Source organism: Eleutherodactylus coqui, chromosome 1, assembly GCF_035609145.1.
Source record: "Eleutherodactylus coqui strain aEleCoq1 chromosome 1, aEleCoq1.hap1, whole genome shotgun sequence".
In the NCBI taxonomy this organism is placed as follows: domain Eukaryota; kingdom Metazoa; phylum Chordata; class Amphibia; order Anura; family Eleutherodactylidae; genus Eleutherodactylus; species Eleutherodactylus coqui.
In genome coordinates, this window is record NC_089837.1 from 135,771,849 (window position 1) to 135,785,506 (window position 13,658).

Consider the following 13,658-nt stretch of genomic DNA (forward strand, 5'->3'; position numbering starts at 1 on the left):
TACACCAATCCTCCTCTGACTTCTGGGATATTGTCAGCTTCACCGACTTGTAGATGAAGTAGGGAATGTCAGTCTGTGGTAGAGGGGAAGGCTTACAAAGACTACTTTGGGTGGCTGGTACAGTTCGGGCATGAACACTGGACTGTTAGTAACTCACTTGCATACACCAAATTTGGGGGCAATTCTAGCATTTGTAGCTGCCTGAGATGGAACATGAAATGTTGCAACCCAACTTGAAATTCAAAGTAGAAAAGAAGAACCAATCAGGGCATCCCTACCAGAAGCAACCTGAGCCTGCTGCCTCAGGTGGCAGGCCACAGAACCTCAGAGGGGCAGCGGTGGGTTACCACCTGGCTGGAATTTTGTGTTTACTAGCCATATTAATAGCTGATAATAAATAATTACCAGCTGCAAGCTGGCCAGGCAGAAACTGAATGAGCATTTCACTCAATAGGTCTATAGTTCCGCTCCAGCCACCGCTGCAGTCATCAGTCTATGAACCCTGATGTCTGACTCAACATCTGCGTTCCTGTATGCCGGACGGAGAGGTCGGGGGTTATAGACTGATGACAGCAGCAGTGGCTGCCAGACCAGAGCTACAGATGGAGTGAGTGAGATGCTTGTCAGGTTGCTGCTTGGCTAGAGGTCCACTACAGGGCACTACTACTATTGGGACTACTATGGGGGACACTACTACTACTGTAGCCACTATGGGGGTCACTATTACTACTGGGGCCACCATGATGGGGAACTATGTCTTATAGGTCCATAAAATCAACTTCCCAAAAGCCGCCAAGATGCTACTGCACTACAGATAAGGGAGTGGAGAAATGCTCACCTTGCCAGGCAATCCCAAGACATTTCAACACTCCTAAGCCGCTGACACTAAATCTTCAGTAGAACAGTCTCCCATAAAAAACTACAGGATGCATTTTAATTGACAATGGATGTTATCTCCAGCAATACATTATGATGATGAAGTGACTTGAAGTAGTTAATATAACTGGAAGAACGCGATCCACTGCTCAAGAAATGGAGAGCAGTACATCTTTGGCAGCTTTCTTAGAAGAGCGATTCTACGTTCATATTTGCATTTGTCACAGTGAATGGAACGGGTGATTTTAATACATTTACATTAATCATAAGTATATTTCTTCTTTTACTGGAAGATATGTAGCATATCTGTAAGAAATGATCCTGCTAGGCACCATCGCAAGGATGGAGCTCATCAAAGTAGTCACCACTTTGACAATATAAGCCGACAGATCAATGCAAATGTCCCGTTACTTTCATCAGCTGAAGTCAGGTACAAGAGTGGATTAATTTTCTCCATACAACCAAATAAGAATAACATTTTAATGAATTCCCCTCCGAGATTACAGAACGGTCACCGTACAATACAGCTCAAGTGTCAGACATCAGTTCAGCTCCGCAACCTCCTCTACGGTCACAGCAGCCGCTAGTAAGAAGACGCCGATCCACATTTCTAGAAATCTGTCGGCATTGGTGACAAAGAAGACAACATGCAAAAAAAATGTTGCCAAATTATTTATAAATGTGACTCGTGACCTCGTGTCATTCCCAACTCTATATCTTCTCCAAAAAGAAATCTATGACACTTTGTATAAATGGGAAGCATTAGTCCTGGAAGGAAGCCGACACAGTTCTCCATATTAGAACCATTTGGCTGGGAAATGTGTATTATATTTATTAGGCTATATATTTATTAGGTCTCGGCAGTGACTGGGGGAGTTTATATATTTTTCAGTAGGTTTTACTGTTTTTTTGTATAATCAAGATGTCTTTCCATTGGAGAAGATGCAATGGTAATAACAGGTGCAGTATGCTGCAAGGTCATCTAATGCAGTGTATTATTACTAGATTGACCTGATATTAGCTACATGAACAAAAAATGATAGGGAAAATACTTGTAAATGTTTACTGTTCTCCGTCCACAGCTTGGTCTTCCGCGTTTTGGAGACATGGCAGCAGTCAAACTGGTAAGCACTGCACTTGATATGCACGTCACCTAGGAATGCTTGACTCTTTCTAGCTGTGCTGTTGGCTTAACATAGGAACTTTGACTTGGCCTGACGGGTCACTGAATGTATCAAAGTCCAATTTTATGGTTTTACAGCGGTGGTGAGGATATGACAATTGAAATGCCACCCAAAGCATTGACCAAAGGTCAGGCAAAGAGGTGAGAATGTGGTGCGAGAAAAAGCCTGCAGGCTTTTTTATATTATATTCCAATTTGTAAGGTTTCCTTTCGTATAGCTACAGGAGGGCTTTTGTATTTTGAAAATCACTTCCTGGTTATGGAGGTTCATAAATCCTACCTCCAAAACCACTGAGATTGGTTCATCCCGCACTGCATTGATTGGCTGAGCAGTGCTGGATAAACCAATCACAGCCATCGTGGAGGCGGGATTTTTGAATTGGATGAGCCCTGGCAGTCTGGCGATGAGCCACGCCTCAGCTAATTCATAAATGCCGCCTCCACGATACGCTGGTTATGACTGGTCCAACCAGCACTACTGTGATTGGCTGAGCAGTGCTGGATGAACCAATCATAGCCGTCGTGGAGGCTGCATTGTGGAGGCGGGATTTTTGAATTGGATGAGTCATAGCAGTCTGGAAATGAACCGCGGCTCAGATAATTCATAGGTGCTGCCTCCACGACGCGCTGGTTACGATTGGTCCTTCCAGCGCTGGTGTGATTAGCTGAGCAGTGCCGAATGAACCAATCACAGCCGTCATGAATGCAGGATTTTTAATTTAATGAGCCGCGGCTGTTCTTTCTGCTACGTTCTGGTCCAGAGGCAGTGTGTTGGGCAGTGATAGAAGAGGGCATTGAGGTCCAGCCTATCAATTTGTCCCAGGAGTTGGCTACAGCACATGGATGAGCCAGCAAGGAGCACATGCATCAGCTCAACTAATTCATAAATGCCGCCTGCACAACACGCTGCTTACGAGTGGTCCATCCAGCGCTGCTATGATTGGCTGAGCAGTGCAGGATGAACTTATCACAGCCATTGTGGAGGTGGGATTTTTAAATTGAATTGTCCCTTAAGCACCACCCCTCTCCTTCAGCGTCACCGGCTATCCCTGCAGCACCACCCGCACTCCTTCAGCGCCACCCTGCTGTCCCTCCAGCACCACCCCTCTCCTTCTGCACCGCCTGCTGTCTCTTCAGCACTGCCCTGCTGTCCCTTCAGCACCACCCGCTCTCCTTCAGTGCTGCCCGCTCTCCCTTCAGCATTGCCCGCTCTCCGTTCTGCACTGCCTGCTCTCCTTCAGTGCTGCCCGCTGTCTTTTCTGCACCGCCCGCTGTCTCTTCTGCGCCGCCCTGCTATCTCTTCTGCGTCGGCTGCTCCACATCAGCACCGGATGCTCCCCATTAGCATTGGCCACTCTGCTTCAGTACCGCCAGTTTGCGATCACTTAGCAACGGTTCACAATCCCCAGGCACACGCTTGGACGTTTGGGCTGCCTTCACAGGTCACTCGCTGTACCAATCTCCAATTATGGGATTTTATGATGCCTGTGAGGATGTCACTAATCTAGTGACACTAAAATAGACCACCAAAGGTCATACGAAGAGGTCAAAGTGTGGTGCAGGAAAAAGCCTGTAGCCTTATTTATATTAGATTCCTGTAAAGACATGTTCACATGTAGCATATTAGGCTCTTTTTACATCTAAGCTTTCCACTGGGAAAACTCACGATGGAGACTTCATACATTTAAAGGATGCCATTAGTGGCATTTATCACTCTTAGGCCGCCTGCAGACGAGCGGGTCGGATCCGGCAGCGAGAAATCTCGCCGCGCGATCCGACCCCAGAGCCTGCAGGGGCGAGCGCGTACTTACCCGCGCCTGGCGGCCCCGGCTCTTTGATGTGCCGGCTGCCGCGCAGCCGGAGCATGCGCAGACCGGAGCCGGCGGCCAGGTGAGTGCGTGCTCCGCACAAAATTAGAACATGCCGCGGTTTGTTTGCCGCGCGAGATTTCGCGCGGCCAAACCGCGGCCGTCTGCATAGGTGTGCGTATTGTAATGCACTCCTATGCAGACTTTCAGCGGCGGAAATCCCGCGGGAAATCCCGCGGCGGGATTTCCGCTCGTCTGCAGGCGGCCTTAGGCCGGTTTACCATCTGCATCGGAACTGCCAGCCGGAGGCTCAGTCACAGATTCAGCTGAAAGTACCAGAAAAAAAAAGTGATGCGCACAATGCTTTTTCTTCAGTCTAAAAGCCAGCTGTGCGGAAAGTGGGCGGACTTCATTATAATCAATGGGGTCTGCCCGGTGCTGTTCAGTTCCATCCGGAGACGGAGCCGATTGGCCGTAGACATTCCCCTTTCCTGTTGCCCGAATGGAGCAGAAAAACGGAATCCCTGACACAAATGTGAAAGCACCCATAGACAGCCATTATAAAAAATGTATACCGCACAGTTTGCGTTTTTTGTTGGATGCCTCTGGATTGAATACGGCAGACACATACACTATTCCATGCAGTAAAAATGGCAACACTTACACACACCACTCAAAGGAAAAACAAAGTGGCCTACGTTGGTTGAATGGTGAGTCTCTGGGTCCACGAACTATAAAGGCCCATTTAGACAGGATGAATGTCGGGCAAACGATGCCTGACACTCGTCCTCGCACATACTTGCTCTCGTGCTGCTATATTGGAGCTAGTATTGCTGGCTCACAGCGGGGCGACTGGAGGAGATTCCTCTCCTCTCGCTCCCCTGCCCCTCTCCATTGACTTAACATAGGGACAGTTCAATACTGAACGCCTGCTATTTACACTGAGCGATCAGCTCATGGTCCATCGTTTACGCTGCATAACAATGGACGATAAGCAGATCGCCGATCGTTCAGTGTAAATAGCAGCCGTTCAGTATTGAACAGCCACTATATTAAGTCAATAGAGAGGGGCAGGGGAGAGCGAGGAGTGAAATCTCCTGCAGCTGCCCTGCCGCCCGCTCTGTGAGCGAGCCAGCGCTACTAGCTCCCGTGCAACAGCATGGGAGCGAGTGTAGGAGGGGACGAGTGTTGGACATCATTTGCCCAACATTCGTCCCATCTAAATGTACCTTAAGTGACAGGATAGTCCCCACCACCCACAGAAAATGTACGCAGAAACAGCAAGGTGAAAAGATCAGTATGCCAGCTTCATACATGTGCAATATGTAGTGGATAGAACCCACTGATTTCAATGGCTTCGTCACACGCAAATATTTTTCATGCACATTTCAGTCGCACAAAAAAAATGAAAAGAAAGAAAACGCAGTGTGCTCTATTTCCCACGCATTTGCGCACAAAAGTCCCCATGGAGTTAAATGGGGATGTGCAAATGTATGAGCAAAACACCAGTAGATGGCTAAAATACTGCATAATTGCTTAAGAAAAAGACCACATCATTATACTAATTAGCCATAAGTGCATTTTTTTTTTGTTTTGGAGCGCGCAAATGCACATGCCTTCCACCTAAAAAAAATGAGCAACAAAATATACACATGTGCCAAAAATCATTATTCATTCCATAAATATGCCACGCTCATATGTGCGCAAATATGCTTACTCTCGTGTGAAGTCAACTGAAGGGCTCCTTCACACGGATGTGTTTGTGCACGTTTTTGCACAAAAAGTACGCAGGAAATAGAACCTGTTGATTTTTTCGTATTTCTGCATGGATTTCTCTCGGGCGCAAAAAAGAGGGAACATGCTCTATAGAAGACGAGGTCCGCTAATTTGCACGTAATACGCATGGGGATGCGTGCAATACAGAGCAAGACGAAGAGAAAAAAATATCTTAATCTCATTAGGCTAAACAGCCTTTAAAATCACGGCGGGGGTGTCCTGCACCCATGTGACATCGCCCTGCGAGCGCAAAAATACAGTAAACTGAAAAGTTGCACATTTTCATTGTAGAATTTCAGTATGGGAATGCACTCTGAGACCCTCAGCCAATCAGAGGCAGCGCTTACTGGAGGCAGGGATTTTTCCATTCCCGGCCAGAAGAGAAGCTGAAGACCAGTGCCGGTGACCGGGAAGAAGATGCGGCTGGGCTGACAGCGCTTCTTAGGTGACCTTTGCCTTTTTTTCTGCAGCTAGGGCTTATTTTCAGGGTAGGTCTTACATTTCAAGCCACCCCTATGAAAATCCTTGCACGTGGTGCTACAAAGTCATGCAACTTTGTAGCACCACGTGCGACTTTGTAGCGCTCCAAAAATCGTGGTTCCGCGATCAAAAACCGCAGCGATATCGTACTCCTGTTAAATAGTAGTCAGCACTCCGATGCCAATATTTACAGCGATTCTGATCTCCCCCATATAAAGTTCAACTCTTCTAGGAGGATTTTCTGACATTTTCCTAGTTGGTCTGTAAAGATCTTACAACACATTAAAGGGATCTGATTGTTGGCAGGTATCAGTCAGGAGAAGGAGGGCAAAATATTTCCAAGGCATTACATGTACCATGGAGGACAGTGAAGATGTCATCAAGAAAGGGATTATATTTGGCACAACAGTGACATTACCAAGAACTGGACGTCCCTCAAACACTGATGAGAAGACCAGAAGAAAATTGGTCCAGGAGGCCAAGAGGCCGACAGCAACATTAAGGGCTCCCACGCACTGGCGTTTTTTTCTCCACTGCGATGCAATTCTAAAGTTAAATTCTCGCATCGCAGTGTGAGAAAAACGCAGCAGATACCCCCAAATCGCTGGGATATCGCTGCGACATCGCCAGTCTTTTCAATGGTGCCAGCGGCAGCAGTGCTAGCCCCATTGAAAAGATATGGAGAATGCTGCGGACTTCTGCCACAGCTGTGACAGCTGTGACAGGAGTTTCCTTCATCCCCGCGGGGCCCGTGGGGATGAAGGAATCCTCTGTCACAGCTGTGACAGCTGTCACAGCTGTGGCAGAAGTCCACGGCATGCTATCCCATTGCTTTCAATGGGATCGGCACTGCTGCCGATCCCATTGAAAGCAGTGGTTTCTGACAAGCCCCGCAGAATGATTATCGGAGAAGGGCTTGAAATATAAGCCCTTCCCCGATAATCATCAAAAAGTGGTTAAAAAAATAATAAATAAGTTACTCACCTCTCCTGCTGTCAGCCGCGTCCTCCAGCTGGCTCCCCAGCACTGCTGTCCAGCACTTTCAGCAGACGAGGCATTTAAAAATCCCCGCCTACTGAAAGGGCTGTGCAGATTGGCTGAGGGCTCAGCCAATAGCAGCTACTGCTTAGCTACTGGCTGAGCGCTCAGCCAATGACAGATAGCTCTTAGCTATTCATTCATGAATAGCTAAGATATTGCTATTCATGAATGAATAGCTAAGAGCTATCTGCCATTGGCTGAGCGCTCAGCCAATAGCTAAGCACTAGCTGCTATTGGCTGAGCCCTCAGCCAATCCTCACAGCCCTTTTAGGAGGCGGGGATTTTTAAATCCCCGTCTGCTGAAAGAGCTCAGTAGCAGTGCCTGGGATCCAGCTGGAGGACGCGGCTGACAGCAGGAGAGGTGAGTAACTTTTTTATTATTTTTTTAACCACTTTTTGATGATTATCGGGGAAGGGCTTATGTTTCAAGCCCTTCTCCGATAATCATTCTGCGGGGCTTGTCAGAAACCATTGCTTTCAATGGGATCGGCAGCAGTGCCGATCCCATTGAAAGCAATGGGATAGCATGCCGTGGACTTCTGCCACAGCTGTGGCATTCTCCATATCTTTTCAATGGAGCTAGCGCTGCTGCCGCTGGCCCCATTGAAAAGTTTGGCGATGTCGAGGCGATATCCCAGCGATTTTCTCGCACTGCTCTGCGAGAGTTTTCACTTACTCTCGCAGCGCAGTGTAGAAAAACCGCCAGTGGGTGGGAGCTCTAAAGGAGCTGTAGGACTTTCTGGCAAGTGCTGGCTGTGTAGTGCATGTGACAACCATCTCCTGCATTCTTCTGGGCTGTAGGGTAGGGGGGCAGGATGGAAGCCTTTCGAACAAAGAAAAACATCCAAGCGGACTATATTATACAAAAACTACATCATGGTTGCCAGAAGTCCGTGGGATAATATGTTATGTCTGATGAGACTTTTTGGCCATAATTCCCAAAGGTATGGCACAAAACCAGGACTGTACATCACCAGAAGACCACCAGACCCGCAGTGAAGATGGTGGGGGCAGCATTATGCTTTGGGGCTGTTTCCTGCTGCCGGCACTGAGGCTTTAGTCAAGGTGGAGGGGATTATGAACAGTTTCAAATATCAGTCCATTTTAGGACAAAACCTTCAGGCCTCGGATAATAAGCTGAAGATGTAGAGGAACTTCAGCACAACAACAACCAAAGCAGATCTCCAAATCACCAGAAGAATGGCTTCATCAAAGATCAAAGTTTTGGAATGGCCCACCCAGAGCCCAGACCGGAGTCCCATTGAAAATCTGTGGGTTGCCCTAAAGAGGGCACTACACACAAGATGCCCTCGCAAGCTGACAGATTTGGAGTGCGTTGGCAAGGAAGAGTGGGCAAATATTGACACGAGAAGCTGCACCATGCTGATAGACAACTACTGAAAAAGACTGAATGCTGTCACAAAGTCAAAGGGTGTGTGTATTTATGCATGCTATCTTTTCTCCGTAGGGAGAACACCAAGAAGGTGAGTGAGGAAACTTATAAGGCCATGCATACTCCTCTGGGTAATATGCAAATAAGGGAGATGGAACAATACCTCTGCAGCGCCACCTATTGGAAGGCAGCATTCCTGTAAGTCAATGTTAGATTCTTTATACAAGCCTTGTATAAAGGCCTTCCAGGTGCTCTCCCTAAGGAGAAAAGATAGGGTTCCTGACCCACGTCACAGGCCTCTCGCTAGCCAAGCCTGAAACCTCCTGCACACTGATGTCTGGGTATGGATTCTGGCTTGGCTTCGGCACGTCCCAGGCATAGAGCGGCACGTCTTTGGCACGCAGCAATACGTCACCAGCACATCTTCCAGATGGTTTTCCATTTGGTGTAGCACCACAAATATAAAGCTAAACAACCTGGTGGCTGCCCATTGCCAGCTAAGCCCAGGGGTGAATTCTAGATGGTGGCATCATGGTTTATGGCGCAGCAGTGGCTGTATAGCATGTGTGCCGTGCTGCTGTACACTATCTGCACACCCCATAAACTTTCCCCCATTGTCATCACATACAATACTAGATGTCAGTAATATTGGAACCACGTTAGTTGTAAGCGTTCCCCCCATTTGGCAGCCGCGCAGACTCCACCTCCCCGCCCCCACGGCCGGTACTCACCGCGGCTACTGCAGTGTAATCTCCGTGCTGTTGAGGCCGGACTGCAGCGCAGGAGCTTGTGTTACTTGTTGCTAAGCAACCGAACACGCTGCACCACAGGCGTGAAAACACCGCCCCGGGGCGTGGCTTCAGCTCTGGACGTCCCGTGCTCCAGTGGCCTGCGAGCACCGCGAGCTCTCCAGCCTGTAGCCGCGGGGGCTGCTGGGAGTTGTAGTTTCCTTCATGCTGGAATGTGGTTTCATGGCTTATGGCGTCATTGCCATTATGTATTTGGTTGCTGCGCTGTCGCTGGCTTGTTATGTCTCCGCTGTCTGTTGATATATTTATTACTTGCAGTTCACTTTTGTTAATAAAACTCCCCATCACTAATTACCATAGTCATTGCATGGGTTATTAAAATAATGTTACTGGAAATAAGTGAGGTTTGGGGGTCTTTTCCCCCCCAAATGCAGCAGTTTTTTTCATGCCCCCCCCCCCCCCCCCCCCCCCCCGATTGCTTTCTGCACAGGAAAAACTCATAAAAGAACTTATGGAAAGTGTCTGAATAAAAAAACACACAGTTTTTTTTACACACCAAAAGGAGTGGAAATCTATATGTGGAGGAAACCTTTGGGTGGTCTCACCGAGGAATTAGCACCGCAACATGCGGTAAAAGGCCTCATGTTCACGGGCGGGTTTGTTTGTGGAACCCGCACGGGAGATCCGCAAATCAAGTCACCCTTAGAGATGCATGAGCGTCCACAAATGGTTAAAATATGCGGATTTGATTTGCAGACCTTTTGCTCTGGAAAATAAATCGCTGCATGCTTCATTTTGAAGTAAATGGAAGCCATCCGATCCGCGGCCTGCCTGCAGCTGACACTGCGGACGTGCCACAGATCTCACGAGAAAGAAGGAGCTTTTTTAAAAAACTACTTCGCATGTGCGACAGCGAGCTGTGAAGACCATGCGCAGTACAGCGTACCCCAAAGTGGAGAGATTTACGCAGATGCCGCTGCTGGGGGGATACAGGTAAACATGGGACACTGGCCGCGGGCCAAACTGGATTCCCGCACGGAATCCGACCCGCCCGTGGACATGAGGCCCAAAACAGGCAAGCATGCGCTCAATTAAGTTAATGTGTGCTAATCCTGTGCGCAATATGGTTAAAATTAGGACATGCTGTGTTTTGGGTTTTTTTTGCGTGCCAGAAATGTGCGTGCTAAAAAAGAACAAGTGACCAAAATTATTGGAATCAATGGGTTCAATCCACTGCATATTGTGTGCGCAAATTTTGCACACATAATATGTAGCGCAAATGCATTTGTGTGCTAATACGCTCCGTAGCGGCGAGCGGAATAGCGCATACCCATGTGTTTTTGCCCTCAGTGTAGGAAGTCTGCTGGACTCACTGCTCTGCACATAAAAAGAGTTTGGAAGGTCCGTGCGCCGAAGTTTTCTCCTAACTGCCATCCGCAATAATACGTATATTAATCAGTTTTTGAAATGCGCTGAGATTTTGAATCCACAACATGTCTCTTTATACTGCTAATATCCGCCTTTGAAGTGTGAAGGAAAATCCACAGCATGTAAACAAGTAAGACCAGTCTCACACAACCAGATTTGAATTGCGAATTCCACGAGCGTTTGACCTGCGGTAATAGGTGGTTCAATCAAATGCATTGAATTACACAGTTTCGCTTACATTAGAATTGCGTAATCCACTCGCGGAAAATAGAACGCACCATATTTTGCAGCGGCTATCCATGACATAGAGCCCATTGTTCTCTATGGTTGCAGATATACTCGCAGCCCATACACAATTACATTGCGTTTTGGGCTGAGGGCTCCTGCGTCATCGCTAAGAGAGTACGTGGTCATCCACAGTACATTATGCAGCCGTACGCATGATCACAGCCGGGTTCACAGCTGCCTGAAGCGGATCCTGCTTACACCCATGTGAGCGTCGCCTAAATCTACAGCCAAATCCACACCACCATCAGCACTTTATAATTGCTGCGGGTTTTCCGCTGTGGAATGCCCACAGTGGTCATGCACTGTGTGAAGGGCTTAAACAGGCGAATGTGTTTGCGCACTTTTTTGCACATGACACTCACATCCACAAAACATGATGAAGCAAACCCATAGATTTCAATGGGATCGTTCTCACGAACGTGTTTCTCACATGCATTTTCTACAAGATAGGGCCTGCCATGTTACGCAGAAAGCTGCCATAGAAGTGGCAGGTTTAGAAAAATCAAGGGAAAGGGTTTGACAGGGAAAAGAAGACAGCCAGCCCTTCTTAGGCCTCCCTCACACGGGACGTTTTCAGCAGAGTTTTCAGCCCTGTGCTAAACGCTGTACAAGGCTCCCATTCATTTCAATGGGGCTGCTCACACAGGGCTGAAAACGCTGCGTTTTGAAAGCGCTGCATGTTCTATCTTTGGGCATTTTCAGCTGAGTCTCCCATTGAAATAAATGGGCAGCGTTTTCAGCTGTGCTGAAAAGGCAGCGTTTTGCAAACGCCCTGTGTGAGGGAGGCCTTAGGCTTTCAATAGCTGTTTTATTCTGCGGAAAGCGAGGCTCACGCTTGTGTGTGAACTGGCATTTAGTGCGCAAAAAATTACGTTACTATGTGCGGTCATGTGTGTATCAGCCTAATTATTCCCATCTCAAAACCTTGTTAATTTGCAAATACGCTCATCTGTCAAAAGAGCTAATGCCCACGGATGGATTTCTGCCACGTTCCCCGCAGAAATACGCGGTGAAACAACGCAGCTATTAGGTTTTATTGAACCTAAAAGCTTTAGGCCGGCTGTCCAGCCGATGCGGTATCCCACGGAGAAACTCCGCCACGGGAGCCGCCGCCCGGGAGCAGGAGCCGCCGGCGAATCTCCGACGGTCAGCCCTATCTAATAGAATCGCAATGATTCTCTGCTTGTGGACAGGTGCCGGCGCTTTCCATAGCAATGCTATGGGAAGCGTCAGCCGGACTGCTTGTCAGTGCTCACATGCGTGATTCTGCAGCACTGAAAAAAATTCGCAACACGTTCTATTTTACCACTTTTTTCCGCAGTGGAGGTCTCCACTAATATAGTCCCCAGCGCGGACTTTTTGTTTACCACTATGGTACTCCCACGACGTAAATCTGCGGGCCTATCCCGCTCCGTCCGTGGGCATGAGCCCTTAGGCCACTCTCACACAGCCCGCTTTTTACCACAATTGGCTAGTTGTGGTACAACGCCTCTATTGATTTCAATGGGGCTTTACAGACTAGCCCTCGAAGGCGATGTTAGAAACGCCGCAAAGAGGGGAATCCCTTCCCCTTCGCAGGCAGTTCAAACTCCGTGCCAGAGCACAGGAGCTTGAAAAAAGAGGCGGGAAGTCAGGGGCTGCTCGATTCCTTCCACACGTGGTTTAACTACATGCAAGAAAGATAGGGCAGGTTCTATGTTTTCCCGGCTGTACAAATCCCAATATCCTATAGAGATCAGAGTTACGTCATGTCCGGTTATACGGCTGAGATCTTCACAATCCTAAGGGCGGATTCAGACGAACGTATTTGCGGAGGCATTACCACACGTGAAATTCTCACAAGTATAACGCGACGAACCGATGCCTTCGATTTCAATAGATTCCTTCAGAGGAACGTGTTTTGTCTGCGCAAAATCTTCGCCTGTGAAAAATAGGTCTTGCCCTATTTTTGTCCATGTTACACAGAAAGTTGCCAAAGACTTGCATGGGAGCTTAAAAAAAGGGAGGGGGGGAGTTATCCTTCGAAAAGAAGACAGCTGGCCCTAATAAGGCATTTAATTGCCATTCTATTTCACGGGAAGGAGTAAAGGCATTTTGATTGCAAAAAAACACGATCAATCGGCTAGCACGTACGTATCAGCCTGCTTCTTGCCATCACCTCCCTTCATTCATGCGAATATACGTTCCGTACCAGCGAACGTATTAATGCATACACTCGTCTGAATAAGCCCTAATAGTGTCACAATATAGGGAAGCAAAGTGAAGAATTGTTTGCATTCACATTTTCCTCCTCTTTCTCAGTACATGTAGACGCCGGACTCTAGAGTCATGTTCCTGGGCGCTGCTTCCTCGACAGGCACCAAGTACATGTATTATTAAAGAGGATCAGTGATAGCTTACACACCCAAAACCCAGCCAAGGTCAAGTTTAGCGCTGGGTCCCCTGACGGAGCGCGGTCACTCATGCGGAGGAGCTTGTGATTAGGATTTGGGTGTGCAGGCCGGCTGCGCTCTTCTGCTGCCATTTAAAGAATCTGTTTTGGATGAATGAACACTGTATGTGAGATACAATAGTGCAGATGAGAGCTGTGATCCTGGCCTCTTCCTTACCGCAGACTTGGCCGTAGATGATAATGG

The 13,658-nt window shown here is 47.9% G+C and overlaps 1 protein-coding gene across 1 annotated transcript in view; it reads right to left on the reverse strand.

Moving 5' to 3' along the window:
* ZBBX (zinc finger B-box domain containing) overlaps window positions 1-9,367 on the reverse strand; it is a 178,589-nt gene extending 169,222 nt beyond the window's left edge. Inside the window, exon 1 of the mRNA XM_066600685.1 lies at window positions 9,289-9,367. The gene's annotated coding sequence lies outside the window, so the exon portion shown is untranslated. The remainder of the gene's footprint in view (window positions 1-9,288) is intronic.
* Window positions 9,368-13,658: the final 4,291 nt, after the last annotated feature.